This window comes from Odocoileus virginianus, chromosome 13 (assembly GCF_023699985.2).
Source record: "Odocoileus virginianus isolate 20LAN1187 ecotype Illinois chromosome 13, Ovbor_1.2, whole genome shotgun sequence".
Classification (NCBI taxonomy): domain Eukaryota; kingdom Metazoa; phylum Chordata; class Mammalia; order Artiodactyla; family Cervidae; genus Odocoileus; species Odocoileus virginianus.
The window spans coordinates 13889149-13911062 of NC_069686.1; the positions used below are offsets into that span (position 1 = coordinate 13889149).

General features: G+C 40.6%; 1 pseudogene; it reads left to right on the forward strand.

Annotated features, from left to right (window-relative positions):
• Positions 1–501: 501 nt before the first annotated feature.
• LOC110123242 (tissue alpha-L-fucosidase pseudogene) lies at positions 502–18111 on the forward strand (annotated as a pseudogene).
• Positions 18112–21914: the final 3803 nt, after the last annotated feature.

The window sequence follows — 21914 nt, forward strand, 5'->3', positions numbered from 1 at the left end:
GTGGGCTTACTCTGTACTTTTTTTTTTTTTACAGTTGATTCAATTTACTGTATAGTAAAAACTAACACAACATTGTAAAGCAACTATACTCCAATAAAAATTAATTTAAAATAAGATAAAAGCTGAAGTACCTCCCCCCAAAACAAGTCCTGAGAATGAATGATTCTATTAAAAAAAATAATAATCCATATATGACTAGGTAATCAGCAGTTGCCTGCATCATGTCACCTAGAACCCTCCATTTCATGAATGTAAATATATTGTTCTCAGAGGATCAGTTCAGTTCAGTTCTACTCTGTACTTTTAAATAACTAATTTCATGTAATGTTCACACAACCCTCTGGGTGGGCATTATTAATATCCTCATCTTATTTTGAAAGAAATAAGCCTTAGAAGGAGGTCCATAGCATCAGGCGACACATGGGGTTGGGGAAGCGGAGGGGGCACAGGGCTGAGTGGCCGGCTTGACTGGAGCACGGGAGAGGGCTGGTCAAGCGGAACATGAGGTACAGATGTTCCAGGGAGGTCCTGCTTACAAGCACGGTGGTCATTGCTCACACAGAGCCCAAGGCCGTCTCTGATTTTGTCCAGACAATCATTAGTGTCTTGCTGTTCGACGGAGAAACAGAAGAGTGCCTTGGAGCTGTCGCCATGTCTTTGAGAGGCTGGAAAACTAAAATATGTATTGAGGCCGTATACTCAACTTCACATCTCATGACAAACCCAGGACATGCCAAAAGGGCCACCAATGGCAAAACAGCCCCACGTGGGAGACAGTCAGACAAAAACTTCATGGTGATCCAAGGTTGACCACTAGATGTAGCCTGGCTGGGCTTGGTGATATACCTGAAGATGGTGGTTAGAAGCCAAACCAGTCTCTGTATTTCTCCACCTCCTCCTGTTTGTCTTTACAGCACTACAAGACCAAGGCTATTATCAGTATCAGACTCTTTACCCCACCCCCCACTAGTATGTTTTATTATGAATTAAGAGATAAAATATAAAGGTATAATGAAACTTGGGAACTTCCAGATTCTTCTAGACTTCTGCCCCATTAAACACTTTGGAAAGAAAGGTAATCTCCATGTAAAACCTCCATTAAGATAACTTTGTGGGCTTCTATGAAATTAACACCTCCAGAATTCTTGCTCTGACTCTTGGTTTAGTTGACTTACTTGTGTCCTGATCTTATACTTGATAAGTTTCTCTAATCAGATGAGAAAACAGTTGAGCATTTCTGGTCTGTAGACCAATTGTAATGTTATTTGGAAAATAGGAGTTGGGCTTGGGGGTTTAGGCTTTTCCCTTTTTACTTGTATATGATTTAGTGTTCATCCTACACTAGACACTAAAATGCATTGTTTAATTATCTGAGCTCAACACACCATTTTATAATTCATTAGTCAGTTGCTCTTTGTAAAAGCTTATTTCTTATGAAACAAAAGTGGGAATCATGCAACTGGACTATTTATCTCTCTTTAGGGGTTGGGGGTTAATATCTGATAGCTCATAACATCTTTATTATAATGCATTTATAATGATTTACTGAAATCATTCTATGGCTAAGTATCTAATGTCAAAACCGGGATCTGGCATGAAATAAAATGCTGTATCCTTGGGTAGCTCTAGGGGAAAAAAGGCCTCAGCCAATATTTTCTGTGTAATTCTACAAACTGTAATAAGGGTAGGGGTAATTGCCTTAATGTCAATTAAGCTATTAATAATGCCCATCCTGTCATTTCTAAATATAGCAGTGTCTCAATCATACATTACTGTCCCCTGTAATTTCTGTCTACACAGAAATGAGATCACAGCTTCTGCAGGTCGGGAAGTCTGTCTTGCAGCCAGTCTTTCCTCCTTTACATACAAGAAAGTATGGAGGTTGATTTACTTGTTTTTTAATGAAATCTTTCTACTTAGACACACATGTGTAAATATTTGTAAGGGCAAGGCAGTCCTGTGAACAGAGACAATCCAGCCTCAACAACTCTCTGTTTTCATTCTGCTTCTAGATGACCAGTGTGGTGTGCTCCTTATCAGGACCAATGATCCAGGGTCCAGGCCCCCAGCTGATGGTCCAGACAGTCCCGTAATAGCATTTCAGAGTTGGGAGTCTTCACTCCAGCTGCGTGACGCTCTGCTGTGTGCTGTCATCCTCAGACAGCCTGGATGCACACAAGTCCCTCAAGGATAGACGGACGACAGGGTAAAACACGGTAGACTGAGGCGCTGTCGCGGAGCAGAGGGGCCGGTGGGCCCTTGGTGAATTTCAGCAGACACAGGGAAACATGTATTCAGAATCGGGACTAGGAAGTGAACGGCAGGCTCTTGGTGAACAGAGATAATGTTGCCAACTCTCCCAGATGAGCTCTAAATCAGAGCCACTTATCTCACAGTGAAGAAGGACCTGGACAAGACCTCCTTCTGTAGTTGACACTTATATTTCTCCTGGGCTAGGATTTCTGAGCAGTCACTTCCTCTTGCCCCCCTTGTTGGCCATCTTGGTGAAGTGAACTTCTACTTGATGATATTTAGAGATCATTAATTTGTCCCAAGGAAGCTTACTGTATGGCAGTTTAATGACAGAAACCTGTTTTAATGCAAATGGACATGTAATCCCACTAAGGCACTCTGAGGGTGTAAATTTAAAACAATTGCTAGGAGCTGACACCGGAGTTTAATAAGATGGAGGGCTAGCTCCCAGATCCTGGTACGCCCCAGGGACCCTGCCTGGACACCCAGCCTTGGCGGTTTTAGTGCGGCTGGCGGTTTCCATGGCAATCAGAAGAGCAGGGAGCTTTGGCAAGCCTCTCTGAGGTGATGGGGATCCGAGTTCTGGAAGAGTGGGTGGGAGTGCAGGGAGCAGGCAAGCTCTGTGAGGGAGGAAATGAAGGGTGAGTGGGTGTCTTCTGCACATTATTCCTCAGGGCACAGGCTTGGGGAAGATGCCACTGAGACCCGGGAGGTGGCTTCTGTCCTGGCTTATTGTCAATGCCTGACCCGGGCAGATCACCACAGAAAGAGCACTGCCTGGGACCCCACTTCTGCCAGCAGGTAAAGGGGGAAGGCCGCCTCTTGAAAGGGGACGGAAACGAGGCTAGGGAAGGAATTGTTTGTGACTGTCTGCTAGATTATAATGCTGTTGGGTGCTACATCATTCCCCTGAGAGCCCTGAATAAGGTTATTCTGGGTGAAGTCATTTTTGTAATAAAGTTGGCACGAACTCTGGGTCATAAATCATGGCTTCTGGTACTAAAAGAAATCACTAAACATGCCTCTGTTCCCGCATACTGTCCTCCTTTGAAATACTTTGGTTTTACTACAAATCCTCCATTGACTGAGATGGGGGAAATACACACAATGAGCAAACGATTCCTTCCGTCCCAGGCTGCAGCCCCGCCGGCATGTGGGCCTCCCGGAATGATTTCCTGAGGTGTGATGTTATTTATGGCGGGCTTTCTCTATCAAAAAGGCAAACAGCATCCTGAGTGACCCTGAAGTGTTTGCATCATTGCTTCTCTTGCTAATTGATTCATCCCCTGGCAGGGCCTGAGTCATGGGCTGTTAGCTGGACACTCTCTCCCCACTGCAGATCCTGTGGACTAAGGTGCACAACAAGCGAAGATGTTAATAAAATTGTTAAATGTCAGAACTGCAAAACCCACACCCATTCAGAGTCCATCAGCTCTCCTGGAATGATTCCGTAAAATACCATCTCCTCCCCTTGTCCTTTTCTCAGTCTAAACTTCATCACCTTCATTGAGGAAGAAGATCAAGAACTGTTATTAACAACACAGATTGTTTAATTTCTTTCTTCACTTCTTCCTTTGAGAGAAGAGTCTGGCAGAGAATGAAAAGGAATGTTATCATAGGAAGTGCATTTCAGATGTAGTAAAGCAGAAAGGAGAGGGTGGCCCCAGTGGCAGTTCTAAGAGGGACAGAGTGTGGATCTCTATAGCTCAGTGGCTGCAAAGCAGAAAATGAAGATTGTAAAAACGTCACATAAAGAAAAAATGCACAGTGGATTCGTTTTGCGATGCCCATAATTCAGTAATGCCTTTAAGTAGCTAGAAGAAATATAATAAATGTTTTTCCACAACATTGATCATACTGTATCAGAGGAAATATTTGCGTGCAGGGAGCCATGATTATACTGGTAGTAATTCTCGGTGCAGAAAACTAGTAGAAGATGGGACCCTTTATAGGCCCAACTTTTATTGGCTGCAGTTATTTACCTTTAAGAATACGCCTAATACATTGTCCCATAGCTAAATATTTTTGTGAAAATTCAAACCAGTAGTATCAGTAAATCAGAAATCTTGCCACCATTTTATAGAATTTATGTATATATTTTCCTGTAGATGCTCTGATATGTTCCAGAATACAAAACCAGCCAATTGACCATGTAAAAATTCTAGAATGTCTGTAAAACAGATTCTTCTGTATTCTGAACCTGGATAGGAGCAGACAGGTTTATGGCATGTGATTCCATCCAAATGCCACCTGTATATATATAACATCTCTCTAAAGAAATTAAACGGATTATTAGATTATATACTGCAGTAAAACTATACCGGAAGCTGTAAGCCAGGAGAGGATATGCATGTTGGCAACTGCCCTTTTTAGGGAATCTTGAAACATCAAAGGAAGCTTTGCAAGACAGGAATTTTTGTTAGGGAGAAAAGAAGGGAACTGATCCCTCATGCCAGCCTGGTAATGTGGTGGCCATGGCCACCTTGATGTAGGAGGTTCCAGCCTGTTAAGGGAAGGTTCTACCCTTGCTCTCGAGGGACCCCAGGTTTGATTCTAGAAATAACTGATCAAATGAGAGCTACAGGGTGCTCCGGCTAAGAGCCACCCGGCCAGACTCCTGCAGAACTAAAAGGAGAGGTGAGACCTGGGTCTGCCAATTCTCCATACATTCCCGACAAAGAAGCAATAAGCCAGAGGGATCTCTGAGTGAAGATACTGAGAGAACAGTGATAGGAACGCATTCTTTTGCTTTAGAATCTGGATAATCCCTCTTGCAGTTCAAAGGCCTTGTAAAAGCAAACAAACCTGGCTAAAGCCTGCAGATTCACCTGCTCTGTGTCAACACACATCTCCCAGAACTCTCACTGACACAGGTCGTTTCCCAGGCACTCCTTCCGGAGACCCTCCCCGTGTCTCTGGGCCGGCGCTCTCTGCACAGTGCCCACTGCAGGTCTCCTGTGCACGAGCTCCTTCAGTCCAGCAGCTTCTGAGCAGTGCTTTCTCCTCCATTAGGGCACAACAGAGAGGTGGGTGAGCTGAAGGGTATTTGGAGCTTTTTATGGAATTATGTCTTGATTATCCTGTTGGATTTGAGAGGGTGCCTGTAAATTCTTCCCAACTTGAGAACTTTAAAGGGGCAGACAGATAAAGGGAAAGAACCCCAATAGGAGGGGTAAATCTAAAATTGAGAAAAGCTTGGCACAAGATGATGGTTTTTCTGGGAGTGCCGCCTGGGAAGTTGGTAAGCTGTCACCTGACATACTCAGCGTTGACACAGACATACCTAATTTCCAGGTTGAGGTGACTTAACAGGCTTCTGTTGAGAGTTCTTTCCCAGGGTCACCGAGGGGCCCACCTTGCCAGCATCCTGCTACAAGTGGCAGTGGTCTAGGTACAGCAGCAGCAGCAGCAGCTGTTTTCAGATTTTTTTTAATGAAAATTATTATTTTTTAACTTAGTTAATTGGTTGGCCATTGAAGGAATGCAATTTAAAACAAGAAGTTGAGGGGGAGCTAATTACCCCTTTGAATTCCCTCTTCATATATATTATCCTACATGGACTTATTACCAAAACTTGCTGAAGATTAATGAGTGGTGCTGTGTTTTCTTCTCTCGCCTCCCTTCCCTCTCCCTCCCTCCCTTCTCCCATTTATCCCTTCCTTCCTCCCTCCCAATCTTCCTTCAATTTTTCTTCCTTCCTTCTCTCCTTTATTTTCCTTTCCTTTTCTTCTCTTACCCTTCTTCTTTCTCTTCATCTTCAGTGACTTGGAAAAAATCATAATGAACTTCTTAGAGCAGTTCCACAACCATGAAAATGTTCAGGGTCATGGATGTTTTCCCTGGAGTATTTAACAGAGGAGTCAAGTATAGCTTTCATTTCTGCTGTGTCTGCAGCATGCACGCAGTCTCATTTGTCCTTGCAAAAATGTCTAAGTGTGCTTAGGAGGGTCAGGGAGACCCTTGGTGCACTATAATTTTAGTAAATTAAAAAACATCAGAATAACACTTAACAAAACAGATTTTGGAAACTACTTAGGAAATAGAGTGAATTTTGTTTCACTTGACATCCAGCCTGAATTATTGACTTACACTGTGGCCAGATAAAGAATCTAGACAACATTTGACCATACAGAATATTTTATTATAATTTAAAACATTTTATATTTTCAAATGAGATTCACTTGTAATTATCTCCACAACCGCTGGATGTCACTGTTGCATACGCCTGGGCAGTAAAAGCTTCCCGCTTGGGCAAGCTGAAACTGGTATTTTAAGGACTTGCATGCTTCCTTCTTGGCACTCTACCTTTTGATTGAACACATGCTATCATGCTAAGACGACTGTCTTCCCCATCCAGTGCACTCAGCCCTATTCTCAATTATGGCACTCTCCTGGGAATTCTAATTCATACAGGATGAGATTTTTCAAACACAATTATCTTCTTCACTATTTAAAAAGAGTATGGTACATTTATAATAAGTTCCCAACATTGTGTATTAATTATAACTAGCACATTCTGGATACCAAATGGAGTGAAGTGAACACATAACCATAAAATATCCTGGATTTATAAAGTGCCTTTCCCCCCCTCAAAGCGCTTACGACAGTTTCGTATCTATTTGCTCATCTGTCTTCCCAACATCCCTAGGGGGTTACCTGCTTTAATGCTTTTATGAGTCAAAGTTGACCTGTGAAATAAATTGAATGAAGTAATTATTTGCACTGGGATCCCAGGAGTAAAGCAAAAGCAAACACTGAAAACTGTTCCAGACAGCTAATTATAGTTTGTAAAAGTAACTTGTTGAATTTGGGTAGTTTTGGGTTTTTTCAGTTACTTAAAAAATTTCTTAATCCCTGGATCCCTTTACCTCTTCTTTTAAATATGCATTTTAAAAAAAATCTAGGCCATCTTGTACAGCTGACGTTATACAGATATTAGATCTGGAGACTTTTCCAAACTTGAGAAAATCCTGGCCCCGTAGAAGTGCTAGACTAGAATATGACCCATGGAAAGAAATGAGAGGACCAAGTGGAACCGTTGTTAGCTTTCCCTACAGTTAGAAATGACCATGAGCTTCACTTTAGCTGTTTTGTTGAGTTTCTTTTTTTCCTAAAACCTTGGAGTTGTTTTCTTTAGCTTCCTCTCGTGCCTTTGCACTAGGGAAGTCAGAGCTGTTCCTGGAGGGACTACTGGCCTAGATCTTAGCCGGAGGAGGTGGGGAGGGGAGATCCCCTCTGTTCTAATGAATAATCAGAGGGTTGTGTTGCCTGCCATCTCTGAGATGCTTTGATCCAAAATTTCAGTCATTGTTTCCACATTTAGGGGCTGGAATGAACATCAAAGAAGTGGGTGTACGGAATTTACTGAATACCAAAGAAGTACAATAACATACAGAGGATATAAGCAAACCCCAGTGGCAAAATTTGCTGCCAAATGTCACACATAATAGAGGCCCCTGAAGTGAGAGTCTGCCTTTGACAAATGCATAATGATATCAATGCCAAGGGAAGGAACTAGCATGCTGAAAGGTGAATAAAAGAGCTAGGAACAGTTCAGTGGACTTAACACATTTCCTTCGTGCGTTTTCACACAACAGGGAAAGCAGATGACACAAATGCATTAGGTAATCATTGGACAGGGCTGCAAACTCACCAGCAGTTTTAAACTGACCTGGCTTTTTTGGGATGCAGCTCTAAAGATGAAAATAAAATGTGATTAGTAATTACTCATCTTCTGGAGGGAAAAAAAAAAGGGAACAAGGAAAGTGAAAATAGCTTTCTTGTTCTGTCTTGGATAGTTCCAGATTTTAAAGCCCATATGTTGTTTGCTATAACTTTTTCGCCTCCCAGGGCCAATGCATTCCAAACATTTCAGCTAGCGCAGTACACCAAGGAGCTAGGAAGTTAGGGCTCATTTGTATCCACAGTCTTTGTTCAAATATGGATTAATTTTGGTTAATTTCAGTGGGTGCACATGAAGTAAAATGCACAGAACTGAAACCACTGAAATCAGGCCATCGTGTGATCATCTAAAAACCTACTTTTCAAGCTCCTTTAAGTTTTATTTTTGAAATAAAAACAATAAAACGACTGTAAAAAGTTTCCAAAAGCATTGACATTATGAGCAATTGCTAACCAAGGCTATTCCCAGAATGATGTAGCAAATTTGGATATAATTCTAGAAAAGCTAACTGCCCTGCAGTGCCAACTCTCAATATGTCATTCAGAAGGTGATTTGATAAGGTTCCTGTGGTAGGTGGCTCTTGCCTCCAGGGCCAGATGTAGATGGAGAAGCATATTGTGCTGCTCTCACCAAGGTCAGCCTTGGAGGGCACAGCAGATTCTTGCCCAAAGCTCCTATCCTTTTACTATGGAGATTAATACCTAAAAAAAAAAAACAAAAAAAAAACACAAAAAAACATACTGGGTGTGGATGTTTAAAGGAAAGAGTCTCAAAAATGCCACAGTACCTGGAAACAGCTTACCAGCTTCATGAGTATAGTCTGGTAATGAATTAAGTACAAGGAAGACCAAGATGTGTGTGTTTATTTGAAACCCTCCAGGGTTGAGCAAAGAATTGTGCCAGTTGCAGATAGAGTCAGCATTTCTATCCTATGCATTAAGCAAAAAGAGCTTGTTTGCTTGTATTTACCAAAACCATTTTCAACACAATCCCTACAGTTCTTCCTACAAAAATCTTCTGCAGGCTTGCACTGCATAATAAAGGAGCTCACAGACGGGTCCTGCTCTGTTTATTGTGCATGTTAAGTAAATGCAATGATTTTCATTATTTCAGACTCTATAACGAAATGACTGAGTGCCATTAGAAAATGGACAAACAAGTATTCAACTGGCTGGATGAACCATAGCTTTCTGCCATTAAAGGTGTAATATTTATGAGTTAATTTAATCATAGAAGAAAATATTGAGTAGGTGGCTGAGTAAAATGATGACTGTGTATGATGTTTTTGCCATGCAGCTGGATAAACATATTCTATGACAGACCTTGGCAAGAACTGCAAAGATGCTCTTACAATGGCATGAATAAATATTAGGTGCTGCCTAGAATTCACTGCATTTGAAGTCTTGAGCAAAGCCAGATGAGCTTTAACAGGAAAATATGAAGAAGCCGTGTATGCACATTAGGATTATGTAAACACTGAGTTCTTCCTCTGCTGCCTGGGAATTGCTCTAACATTCATTTTCGTCTACATCACTGACGGATTTTTTTTTTTTTTTCTTTTACACATTGTCTTTGCACTTCTAGGAGTGCTTTAGCATCGACCCAGTTTGGGGGCAGCTCCAGGTAAGTTTTTCAACAACATGGACTTGGAGAGAAAAGAAATACTTTGCCTAGGCTACAGAGAGCTGACAAAGATTGTATACAAATAAAAAGTTTGTATTTTGTAGTGACCCAATCCCAGGTGGCTCAGTGGGTAAAGAATTCTCCGGCAATGCAGGAGACTTAGGCGATGTGTGTTTGATCCCTGGGTCGGGAAGATCACCTGGAAGAGGAAATGGCAACCTGCTCCAGTATTCTTGCCTGGAGAATCCCATGGACAGAGGAACCTGGCAGACTATGGTCCATGGGGTCTCAAAGAGCCAGACATGACTGAAGTGGCTGAGCATGCAAGCATGCAATCCAGTCTATGTAAAACAGTAAATTTAAAAATTCCTTTTCTTGAATGTCCTTAGAATATATGGTTTCAGATTCCAAGAAGGACCGTAAGGTATAGTGATAGTTGGGTATATATTTTGAAGAGAGGAGATCAGCAATAATATAACAGTCACTTAATGAAGTATTTGATTCAGGGCAACAAGAACCAGTGTACAGGACATGATCACAGAAATATATTTTTGTGGGTTTTCCCCCACAGGTTGTCATTTTACCAATAAAGAAAGTATCTTTTTTTTCCAGTTTTATTGAAACATAATTGATATGCAATACTGTGCAAGTTTTAGATGTACAATGTGATGATTTGATACACATATATTGTGAAATAATCACCACTACAGTGTGAGCCAACACCTCCATCACCTTATACAATTATCATTTCTTTTTTTGTGGTGAGAACTTTTAAGATCTGCTCTCAGCAACTTTCAAGTATAAAATATAGTATTGTTAACTATAATTACCATGCTGCACATTAGATCCTCCAAACTTTTTCATTTTATAACTAAAATGTTTGATCAACACCTTCCCATTTACCTCACCCCCCAGCCCCTGGTGACCACCATTCTACTCTTTGTTTCTATGAGTTTGGCTTTTTTAGATTTCATATGTAAGTGATACCAGACAGTACCTATGTTTCTCTGTTAATTTCACTTAGCATGCCCCCAAGTTTCATCCATCTTGTCACAAATGGCAGAATTTACTGTTTTCTCATGACTGAATAATATTCAATTGTATATATGTACCCTGTCTTGTTCTTTTATTGAAGTATAGCTGATATACTCTCAGTATAGCTGAGAAGTGGACCATAACGAAGCCTGAGAGCTGAAGAATTGATGCTTTTGAACTGTGGTACTGGAGAAGACTCTTAAGAGCTGCTTGAACAGCAAGGAGATCAAACCAATCAATCCTAAAGGAAATTGACCCTGAATATTCATTGGAAAGACTGATGCCGAAGCTGAAGTTCCAGTACTTTGGCCACCAAATGTGAAGAGCCAACTCACTAAAAGACCCTGATGCTGGGAAAGACTGAGGCCAGGAGAAGGAGGCAACAGAGAATGAGATGGTTGGATGGCATTACCAAATCAATGGACATGAGTTTGAGCAAACTCTGGGAGATAGGACAGAGAAGCCTGAAGTGCTGCAGTCTGTGGGGTCGCAAAGAATCAGATATTACTTAGCGACTGAACAACAACAATAGTTGATTTACAATATTATATTAGTTTCAGGTATACAGCATAATGCTTCAGTATTTTTATGATTATACTATAATACAGATTATAGCCAACATGATGGCTATAATTCCTTGCATATCACATTTTCCTTTTCCACTCATCCGTTGTTGGGCACTTGGGTTGTTTCTGTATCCTGGCTCTTGTGAATGATGCTACAATGAACATGGGAGTACAGGTATTGCTTCTAGATCCTGATTTTATTTCCATTGGAAATATACCCAGAAGCAGGATTTTTAGATCATATGGTAGTTTTAATTTTTTGAGGAACCTCTATCACTATTTTCCATAGACTCTGCCCCTATTTACATTCCTACCAACAGTGTGCAAGGATTCCATTTTATCCACATCCTTGCCAAAGCTTACCTCTTATCTTTTTGATAATAGCTATCCTAATATGTGTGAAGTGATATCTCATGGTGGTTTTGATTTGCATATCCCGGTCATGTATGGATGTGAGAGTTGGACTATGAAGAAAGTTGAGCGCTGAAGAATTGAGGCTTTTGAACTATGGTGTTGGAGAAGACTCTTGAGAGTCCTTTGGGCTGCAAGGAGATCCAACCAGTCTATCCTAAAGGAGATCGATCAGTCCTGGGTGTTCATTGGAAGGACTGATGCTGAAGCTGAAACTCCAATACTTTGGCCACCTCATGCGAAGAGTTTACTCATTGGAATACTGGGATGGATTGGGAGGGATTGGGGGCAGGAAGAGAAGGGGACGACAGAGGATGAGATGGCTGGATGGCATCACTGACTCGATGGACATGAGTTTGAGTAAACTCTGGGAGTTGGTGACAGACAGGGAGGCCTGGTGTGCTGTGATTCATGGAGTCGCAGAGTCGGACACGACTGAGCAACTGAACTGAACTGAACTGAATGATTAATTATGTTGAGAATCTTTTCATTCACCAAATCTTCTGTGAAAAGGACTTGTCTATTCAGGTCCTTTGCTTATTTTTTAATTGAATTGTTTGGTTTATTTGCTATTGAGTTGTACGAGTTCTTTATATATTTTGGATATTAACTTCTTAGCAGATACATGATTGGCCAATATTTCCTGCCACCCCACAGGTTGGCTTTTAATTTTGTTGATTGTTTCTTTTGCTGCTCAGAAGTTTTTTAATTTAATATAGTCCCACTTATTAATTTTTGCTCTTGTTGTTTGTGCTTCTGATATGAAATCCAAAGAAATATTTTCAGGACCAATTTCAAAGTTTTTTCCACCTGTGTTGTCTTCTAAGAATTATAAGGCTTCATGTCTCATGTTTAAGTCTTTAATCCATTTTGAGTTAACTTTTGTGCGTGATTAAGATAGGGGTCCAATTTTCTTCTCTATGTGTCAACCCAGTTTCTCAACATCATTTATTGAAGAGACTATCCTTTCTTCACTGAGTATTCTTGGCTCACTTATCAAATACTTGTTGACTGTACGTGCAAGGGTTTATTTCTCGGGTCTTTATTCTGCTCCATTGGTGTCTGTGTCTATTTTTTATGCCAGTGTAATACTGTTCTGATTACTACAGATTTGTGCTATAGTTTGAAATCAGGAAATGATGGCTTCTGCTTTTTATGTTTTCTCAGATTGTTTTGAGATCTTTTGTGATTCCATACAAATTATAGGATTTTTTTCTATTTCTGTGAAAAATGGCATTGCAGCTTAACAGAAATTACATTGAATCTATAGATGAGTTGAGTGGTATGGACATTTAAACAATATCAACAAAGAATATCTTTCCATTTATTTGTGTCTTCAACTTCTATCATCAAAGTCTTATAGTTTTCAGTGCACAGATCTTTTACCTCCTTGGTTAAATTTATTTCTAAGTATTTTATTGTTATGATGCTATTGTGAATGGAATTGTTTTCTTAATTTATTTTTGAAATTTTTCATTGTTAGTGTATAGAAACACAACTGATTTCTGTAAGTTAATTTTATGTCCTGCAACTTTACTGAATTCACTGATTTCATTTTAACAGCTTTTTGATGGAGTTTTTAGGATTATCTATATCGAAGATCATATCATCTGAAGAAAAGACAGTTTTAGTTCTAATCTTCCAATTTGAGTGGCTTTTATATCCTTTTCTTACCTGATTGCTCTGGCTAGGATTTTTAGTACTATGTTGAATAGGAGAGGTGAGAATGGGCATTCTTCTCTTTTTCCTGATCTTAGAGAAAAAAGATGTGTTAGCTGTGAGTTTGTCATATACAGCCTTTATTATGTTGAAATATGTTCTTTCTATATCCAGTTTCTGCATCTATTGAGATGATCATCTGATCTTTATCTTCCATACTTTTAATGTTATGTATCACATTAGTTGATTTGTGTGTGCTGAACTCTTGCATCCCAGGGATAGATCCAGTTTGATCATGGTATATGATCCCTTTAATGTGCTATTGAATTTGGTTTACTAGTATTTTGTTGAGAATTTATGTACCAATATTTGACCGAGTGGCTGAACAGAACTGAACTGATTCATCAAGGATATTGGTTTGTAGTTTCCTTGTAGTATCCTTATCTGGCTTGGTTATCAGGATACTACTAACCTCATAAAACAAGTTTGAGAGTGCTCCTTCCTCTTAATTTTTTGGAAGAGTTTGAGAAGCTGTTGTTCAGTCACTCAATTTTTTCCGACTCTTTGTGACCCCATGGACTTCGGCACACCAGGCTTCTCTGTCCTTCACTATCTCCCAGAGCTTGTTCAAATTCATGTCCATTGAGTCAGTGATGCCATCCAACCATCTCATCCTCTGTCGCTCCTTCTCCTCCTGCCTTCACTTTTCCCTGCATCAGGGTCAGGGAAGTTTAAGAAGAATTGGCATTAATTTTTATTCAGATGTTGGGTGGAACTCACCATCTGATCTTAGACTTTTCTTTGTGTGGAGTTTTTTCAATCCCCTTACTTGTTACTGGTCTGTACAGATTTTCTGTTTCCTCATGATTCAGTCTTGGTAGGTCATCTATTTCTCGGAATATATCTTTTTCTTCTAAGTTATCCAATTTGTTGGCATATAACAGTGGCAGTCTCCTGTGATCCTTTGTATTTGCATAGTAAGAGTTGTAATGTCTCCTCTTTCATTTCTGGTCTTATTTATTTGACTCTTTTCTATTTAGTTTAACTAAAGGTTTTTAAATTTTTTATTTATCTTTTCAAAAAATCAGCCAGGTTGTGGGGAGAAAAGTTGCAGGTGGAAGACTTCATCTTGGATAGTGTCTCTATGCTCTGATGCAAGTTGGCTTACATTGTCTTTGCTTCTTCCATTTATATTTTTATCTCCATTTCATGCCTGAGAACTTCCAAATGGGACAACAAAAAAGGAAAATGTAGTTCAAAATATCCTTGTATTTTCTAAAACTGAATGCTGTTTCAGTATTAAATTTTTTTCCAGCTATGCACTATGCCCAATATCTGAACACAAAACTCTTACTTCCTGGGTATTATGTTTCTAGTCTTTAATAATTGTCTCTAGTATACGTGGCATCATGTCTTGAAATACCTGAAAAAGAGGTCAGTTGTTAGCAAATTTTCATAGCTGTACAAGGAATCATTATAAACAGACTTGATGCTATACTTCTTTTGGTACATGTATAAGTGAGACTGTATATTACTCCAAAGAGAGAGAGTGATTTGATATTTTGTATATGTAAAATATTTAGGACAGTATCTGCATCATGGTAAGTCCTTTGTAAATCTTAGCTGCTGCTACTGTTTCTACTACTACTAGTATTATTGAAAAGCCTAACGATTATGTTCTGACAGGGGATCAGTTGGACTGGTTTCATTACAAATACCAACCTCTGGCATGGACCTAACACATGTGTAGTAAATTAGATACTTGTTTCTCACCTATGAAGGACCGTTTGACCCTTTGGGAGACCATCTTTTTAAATCCACATTTTTTTTTTTTTTGCCATTGGCTGCCCCTTGGGGACAGAGTGTCAGAGTGTCAGAGTGTCAAAGTGAAACCCTGGGATGTAGCATGCATGTGGGCTTTTGCTCTGAAGCAATGCTTCTCAAACTATGTGTGGTGAAGAATCTGTTTCTTTTTTAATTTCCAGTCTGTCACAGCCTAATATTTTATCAAATGCAACAAAAATAACTTAAAATGGAATAAAAATCAATGCACACAAAATTCAAGTCCCATTTTTGAATTAGATTCAACAGAATAAACTTAAGCTGCCGCATGGCTGCCAACAGTTCTAAATGCTGTGCTGCGCTCAGTGGCTCAGTCGTGTCTGACTCTGTGACCCCATGGACTGTAGCCTTCCAGCCTCCGCTGTCCATGGGATTCTCCAGGAAAAAATACTGGAGTGGGTTGCCATACCTTCCTCCAGGAGATCTTCCCAACCCAGGTATCAAACCCACGTCTCCTGCATCTCCTGCATTGCAGGCGAATTCTTTACTGTGAGCCACCAGGGAAGCCCAGCAGTTCTAAATGCTTCCTCTCAATTCTGTTCTTGTCTCATCTCCGAACAGTAGCTAAGAAATTTCTGACAGTGGGCCTCACTTTGAGAAACAACCTCACAAAGAACAATGAGGAACCCAAAAGTCTGTCGTTCCCCTACTGCTTTCCTTCTGTAATGCTGAAAGGGCTCTCATCAAAAGAGGCTTTAGGCTGGGTCGGCAGGCTTCAGGCCCCATCTTTATTGGCGTGAAGCTGGTGTCCAGGGGGTAACTGAGACACCGCAAGAAAAAACCACTTCTGCCGGGCACTGGCCATTGTCTCAGTTGGGAATATCCACGCAGCGAAGAGGTGGGCTGTTTAGTGTGGATGCACAGGTGTGGAAACAGTCTGTGATAGACAGCTTTATGGCAAATAAACACAGTGTATGATATACTGTAATCAACTATATAAACAACTTTAAAATTGTCTTTACTTCATATTTCCAGCATTTGGTTTTGTTAATCATACGTCTTCTTGACAGCAATTAAATAACCTTGAGAGGAAATGTACACCTGCTGTCTCCCCTGGGGAAACTACATCTCTTTTGTGAATGACAGAAGTTCTCCATAAAACATAAGCAAAGATAGGAGAATTGAATTTGGAGATATGTCTCCTTCCTCTCTCTTTTTTTTTTTTTTATCTCTAGTTGAATTGGAGGGCACAGTTTAATATAGCTAAGCTTTCTCCAGGTCCCTATTCTAGCATTCTTTCAAACCCCAATATTTCCCAGATGGCCAAACTAGAGACCCTAGCTAATGAGGTTGTGACAGGTGTCAATTCGTGGGCAAGATGTCACGACTGCCTCGCTTGGCCTGTGGTTTCACCCTCCCTGACTTCTGGGCCCTGGTGCTCTCAATACTTCCTGATTTCTGCAGCCCACCTCATCTACTTTTTATGAACACTATACTGGTCCTGTTTTCCTTAAAACAGAATGTAACAACGTTTCCTTTGCTTGAGATAGGTTCCAAACAAGCTCCAGTTCATTAGGATGGGTGAAGTAAAAGTCGATTTTAATAGACAGGTGTCCCCACTCTCAAGATGGGGGTGACAGGAGAGTGGCTGCTGCTGGGAGGCCAGGTGGGTGCTCAGGGCTCACTGAGGCTGCTGGCCGCTGCAGCTCTGGTGAGCTGAGTCTCAGCTCCAGGTTGGTTGGACAAGCAACATTTGGGGTGAGTGGCCTGGGGTATTGCATGCTTCTGGTGACACTGGAAGGGTGAGCAGCTGCCCCAGTCCCAGTGCTTCATGCAATAACCATCTGCTGGCTTCAGCTATGCAGATTCAGGGTGACGGTTCACCACACCTTCTTCCACCAGAAGTGGGCTCGCCTCTTGCAGGCTCCATATATAGTCTTTTTTTAAAAATAGCCTTCATTGATTTGTTTTTGGCTCTGCTAGATCTTTGTTGCTGCCATGGCTTTCTGTAGTTGAGACGAGCAGGGCTCCTCTCCAGCTATGGTACAGGGGCTTCTCATTGCAGTGGCTTCTCTTGTTTGGCGCGCGGGCTCTAGGGCACGCAGGCTGCCGCAGATGTGGCACGTGTTCTCAGGAGTTGTGGCTCTCGGGCTGTAGAACACAGGTTTGATAGTCGTTGCACATGGGTTTAGCTGTTCTGTGGCAGGTGTGAGCTTCCTGGATCGGGGATCAAACCCATGTCTCCTGCACTGGCTAGTGGATTCTCTACCACTGAGCCACCGGGGAAGCCCCATATACAGTTCTGACCACAAAACATCACCAGGGCTTCAAAAACTGGCTGAGTCCTCTGTCTTGGAGCTGGAACTCGGAGAACCTGAGCCTCCATTGTGTTTTGGTGAATTGAGGAGTTGGGAGCAGCTGTCCTGAAGAGGAGCATGCAGCTATGGACTGCATCACACTCTTAGAATGGTTCCACCCACTCTACCTACTTTTAAGAAAAATGGCTTCAAAATGACAGCGTTTTTCAGTGTGAGAACAATGCCAGAGTTGTATGACCTTGTTAACAGGTAGAAACCTGACCTGATTTGGTCTGATGGAGAGTAAGAATGTCCTGATACTTACTGGAATTCTACAGATTTTCTTTCTTGGCTCTACAGTGATAGCCCTGTCAAGGGGGGAATTGGTAGTAACTGATAATGGGGTCAGAAATACTCCTGATATCATGGAGGATACTGCAAGGATCAAGGTAAATTCAGACCAGGGAGGCTGCTAGATCACAAGTAGGAGATGTGCACCACCATGGACAAGGCACTCAGGACTGTCACTGGAACATGGGACATCGCAAGTGAATCCAAAATCATTTCCGAACTGGTTCAGACATGAGTTTGGGAGGTAACTATCTTCTCAACATTGGACCAGCTAAAGATGTACTAATAGTTATCTCTTCCAAGGCAGGCATCTTGCTGCTGGGAAGTGACTGAACATAATGGGGAGGCTATTTATGTATCTAAATCATGGAGTGTGCAATGGGAAAAGAACAAGGTAATTGTATGGTATACCTTAAAAAGATCAGCTATTTATATCATTTTACTGCACTAGTGAAAAAAATAGAGTCTTAAGCCTTCAATTCCCCATAACTCTTCAACTATAAAGGTAAGGATGCTGGGATCCAGGAAGCTCTGAAGTGTGGTCCACAACTCCGGGAAAAGATCCCCTCTTTCTTTGAGCTCACCCTCTGCTCTCCCAGTTGAGTTGACCTGGACTATAAAGCTGACATGAGTGGAGTGATCATTGGGGTTCAAGAGGAAAGGGTCACTGTCTGCTGCTTACTGTTTTGATTTTCCTTGTATAGTATCATCATTATAATAAACTAACTACTCCATCCAAAGATGACTTTTCCAACAGATTTTAGTCAAAGGTACTGACTGCATTATATCAGTGACTCAGTGGACCAAGGATCTGAGCTCCATTGCTAGCATACTTCAGTCTGGACAGCAAAAGAAAGAGCTGAATAATTAAGTTATTCATCTGTTCCTACCTTTGGAAATTATCTATAATGGAAGACTCCCTCCATCTCTGTGTTTGATAAACTTCACTTGCTTACTAAATGACTTCAGTTAAAGAATAAGCCAAGTCCTCCAGTTGCCTATGGGAGGAGGTGGAAAGAGTTTGGCAAGTTCAACCATATGTTCTTTATTTAGCATCAATTATCACCAATTCGTCCCCAAGCAGCACACTGCACCCCCCCCCCCCCCCCCAGCACATCCCCACCTCCAAGTTCAGGAGAACCTGGAGGGGAAGGAAAAAGCTTGCTAAGTTGCTGATTCTCACTCTTCAGAAGTTTGTAAAGCAAACTAAGAGCTCTGAAATTCAGTCTGTTTACAGTGGGACTATAAGAAAATGGATTTATTCTACCCTGCCTTTTCAGAAATGATCAAATAAATACATTTGCAAGTCCACAACATTTATAGGTCTCCCTACCATTTCTTTCTCTGTTTTTGTTCCTTGCAATTTTGTTCATTTGTTATTGTTGAAGAGGCTGGCTGCTTGTCCTGGGGTTTCCAACAATTTGAATTTTGTTGATCATGTCCCTGTGATGTTGTTTAATGTGTTCTTTTGCCATTGTAAGCTGTAAATTGGTAGTTAGATCTAGAGGCTTGATACGATTCAGGTTCAATTATTTTTTTTTCCATTTATTTATATTAGTTGGAGGCTAATTACTTTACATCATTGCAGTGGTTTTTGTCATACATTGAAATGAATTAGCCATGGATTTACATGTATTCCCCATCCCTGGTCCCCCCTCCCACCTCCCTCTCCACCCGATTCCTCTGGGTCTTCCCAGTGCACCAGGCCCGAGCACTTGTCTCATGCACCCAACCTGGGCTGGTGATCTGTTTCACCCTAGATAATATACATGTTTCGATGCTGTTCTCTTGAAACATCCCACCCTCGCCTTCTCCTAGAGTCCACAAGTCTGTTCTATACATCTGAGTCTCTTTTTCTGTTTTGCATATAGGGTTATCATTACCATCTTTCTAAAGTCCATATATATGTGTTAGTATACTGTAATGGTCTTTATCTTTCTGGCTTACTTCGCTCTGTATAATGGGCTCCAGTTTCATCCATCTCATTAGAACTGATTCAAATGAATTCTTTTTAATGGCTGAGTAATATTCCATGGTGTATATGTACCACAGCTTCCTCATCCATTCGTCTGCTGATGGGCATCTAGGTTGCTTCCATGTCCTGGCTATTATAAACAGTGCTGCGATGAACATTGGGGTGCACATGTCTCTTTCAGATCTGGTTTCCTCGGTGTGTATGCCCAGAAGTGGGATTGCTGGGTCATATGGCAGTTCTATTTCCAGCTTTTTAAGAAATCTCCACACTGTTTTCCATAATGGCTGTACTAATTTGCATTCCCACCAACAGTGTAAGAGGGTTCCCTTTTCTCCACAGCCTCTCCAGCATTTATTGCTTGTAGACTTTTGGATAGCAGCCATCCTGACTGGCATGTAATGGTACCTCATTGTGGTTTTGATTTGCATTTCTCTGATAATGAGTGATGTTGAGCATCTTTTCATGTGTTTTTTTGCCATCCATATGTCTTCCTTGGAGAAATGTCTGTTTAGTTCTTTGGCCCATTTTTGATTGGGTCATTTATTTTTCTGGAGTTGAGCTGGAGGAGTTGCTTGTATATTTTTGAGATTAATCCTTTGTCTGTTGCTTCGTTTGCTATTATTTTCTCCCAATCTGAGGGCTGTCTTTTCATCTTGCTTATAGTTTCCTTTGTTGTGCAAAAGCTTTTAAGTTTCATTAGGTCCCATTTGTTTATTTTTGCTTTTGTTTCTAAAATTCTGGGATGTGGGTCATAGAGAATCCTGCTGTGATTTATGTCGGAGAGTGCTTTGCCTATGTTCTCCTCTAGGAATTTTATAGTTTCTGGTCTTACATTTAGATCTTTAATCCATTTTGAGTTTATTTTTGTGTATGGTGTTAGAAAGTGTTCTAGTTTCATTCTTTTACAGGTGGTTGACCAGTTTTCCCAGCACCACTTGTTAAAGAGGTTGTCTTTTTTCCATTGTATATCCTCGCCTCCTTTATCGAAGATAAGATGACCATAGGTTTGTGGATTTATCTCTGGGCTTTCTATTCTGTTCCATTGATCTATATTTCTGTCTTTGTGCCAGTACCATACTGTCTTGATGACTGTGGCTTTGTAGTAGAGTCTGAAGTCAGGCAGATTGATTCCTCCAGTTCCATTCTTCTTTCTCAGGATTACTTTGGCTATTTGAGGTTTTTCGTATTTCCATACAAATTGTGAAATTATTTGTTCTAGTTCTGTGAAAAATACCGTTGGTAGTTTGATAGGGATTGCATTGAATCTATAGATTGCTTTGGGTAGTATAACCATTTTGACAATATTGATTCTTCCAATCCATGAACACGGTATATTTCTCCATCTGTTTGTGTCCTCTTTGATTTCTTTCATCAGTGTTTTATAGTTTTCTATGTATAGGTCTTTTGTTTCTTTAGGTAGATATACTCCTAAGTATTTTATTCTTTTTGTTGCAATGTTGAATGGTGTTGTTTCCTTAATTTCTCTTTCTGTTTTTCATTGTTAGTGTATAGGAATGCGAGAGATTTCTGTGTGTTAATTTTATATCCTGCAACTTTACTATATTTGTTGATTAGCTCTAGTAATTTATCTGGTAGAGTCTTTAGGGTTTTCTATGTAGAGGATCATGTCATCTGCAAACAGAGAGAGTTTCACTTCTTCTTTTCCTATCTGGATTCCTTTTACTTCTTTTTCTGCCCTGATTGCTGTGGCCAAAACTTTCAAAACTATGTTGAATAGTAGTGGTGAGAGTGGGCACCCTTGTCTTGTTCCTGATTTCAGGGGAAATGCTTTCAATTTTTCACCATTGAGGGTGATGCTTGCTGTGGGTTTGTCATATATAGCTTTTATTATGTTGAGGTATGTTCCTTCTATTCCTGCTTTCTGGAGAGTTTTAATCATAAATGGATGTTGAATTTTGTCAAAGGCTTTTTCTGCATCTATTGAGATAATCATATGGTTTTTATCTTTCAATTTGTTAATGTGGTGTATTACATTGATTGATTTGCAGATATTAAAGAATCCTTGGATTTCTGGGATAAAGCCCACTTGGTCATGGTGTATGATTTTTTTAATATGTTGTTGGATTCTGTTTGCTAGAATTTTGTTGAGGATTTTTGCATCTATGTTCATCAGTGATATTGGCCTGTAGTTTTCTTTTTTGTGGCATCTTTGTCTGGTTTTGGAATTAGGGTGATGGTGGCCTCATAGAATGAGTTTGGAAGTTTACCTTCTTCTGCAATTTTCTGGAAGAGTTTGTGTAAGATAGGTGTTAGCTCTT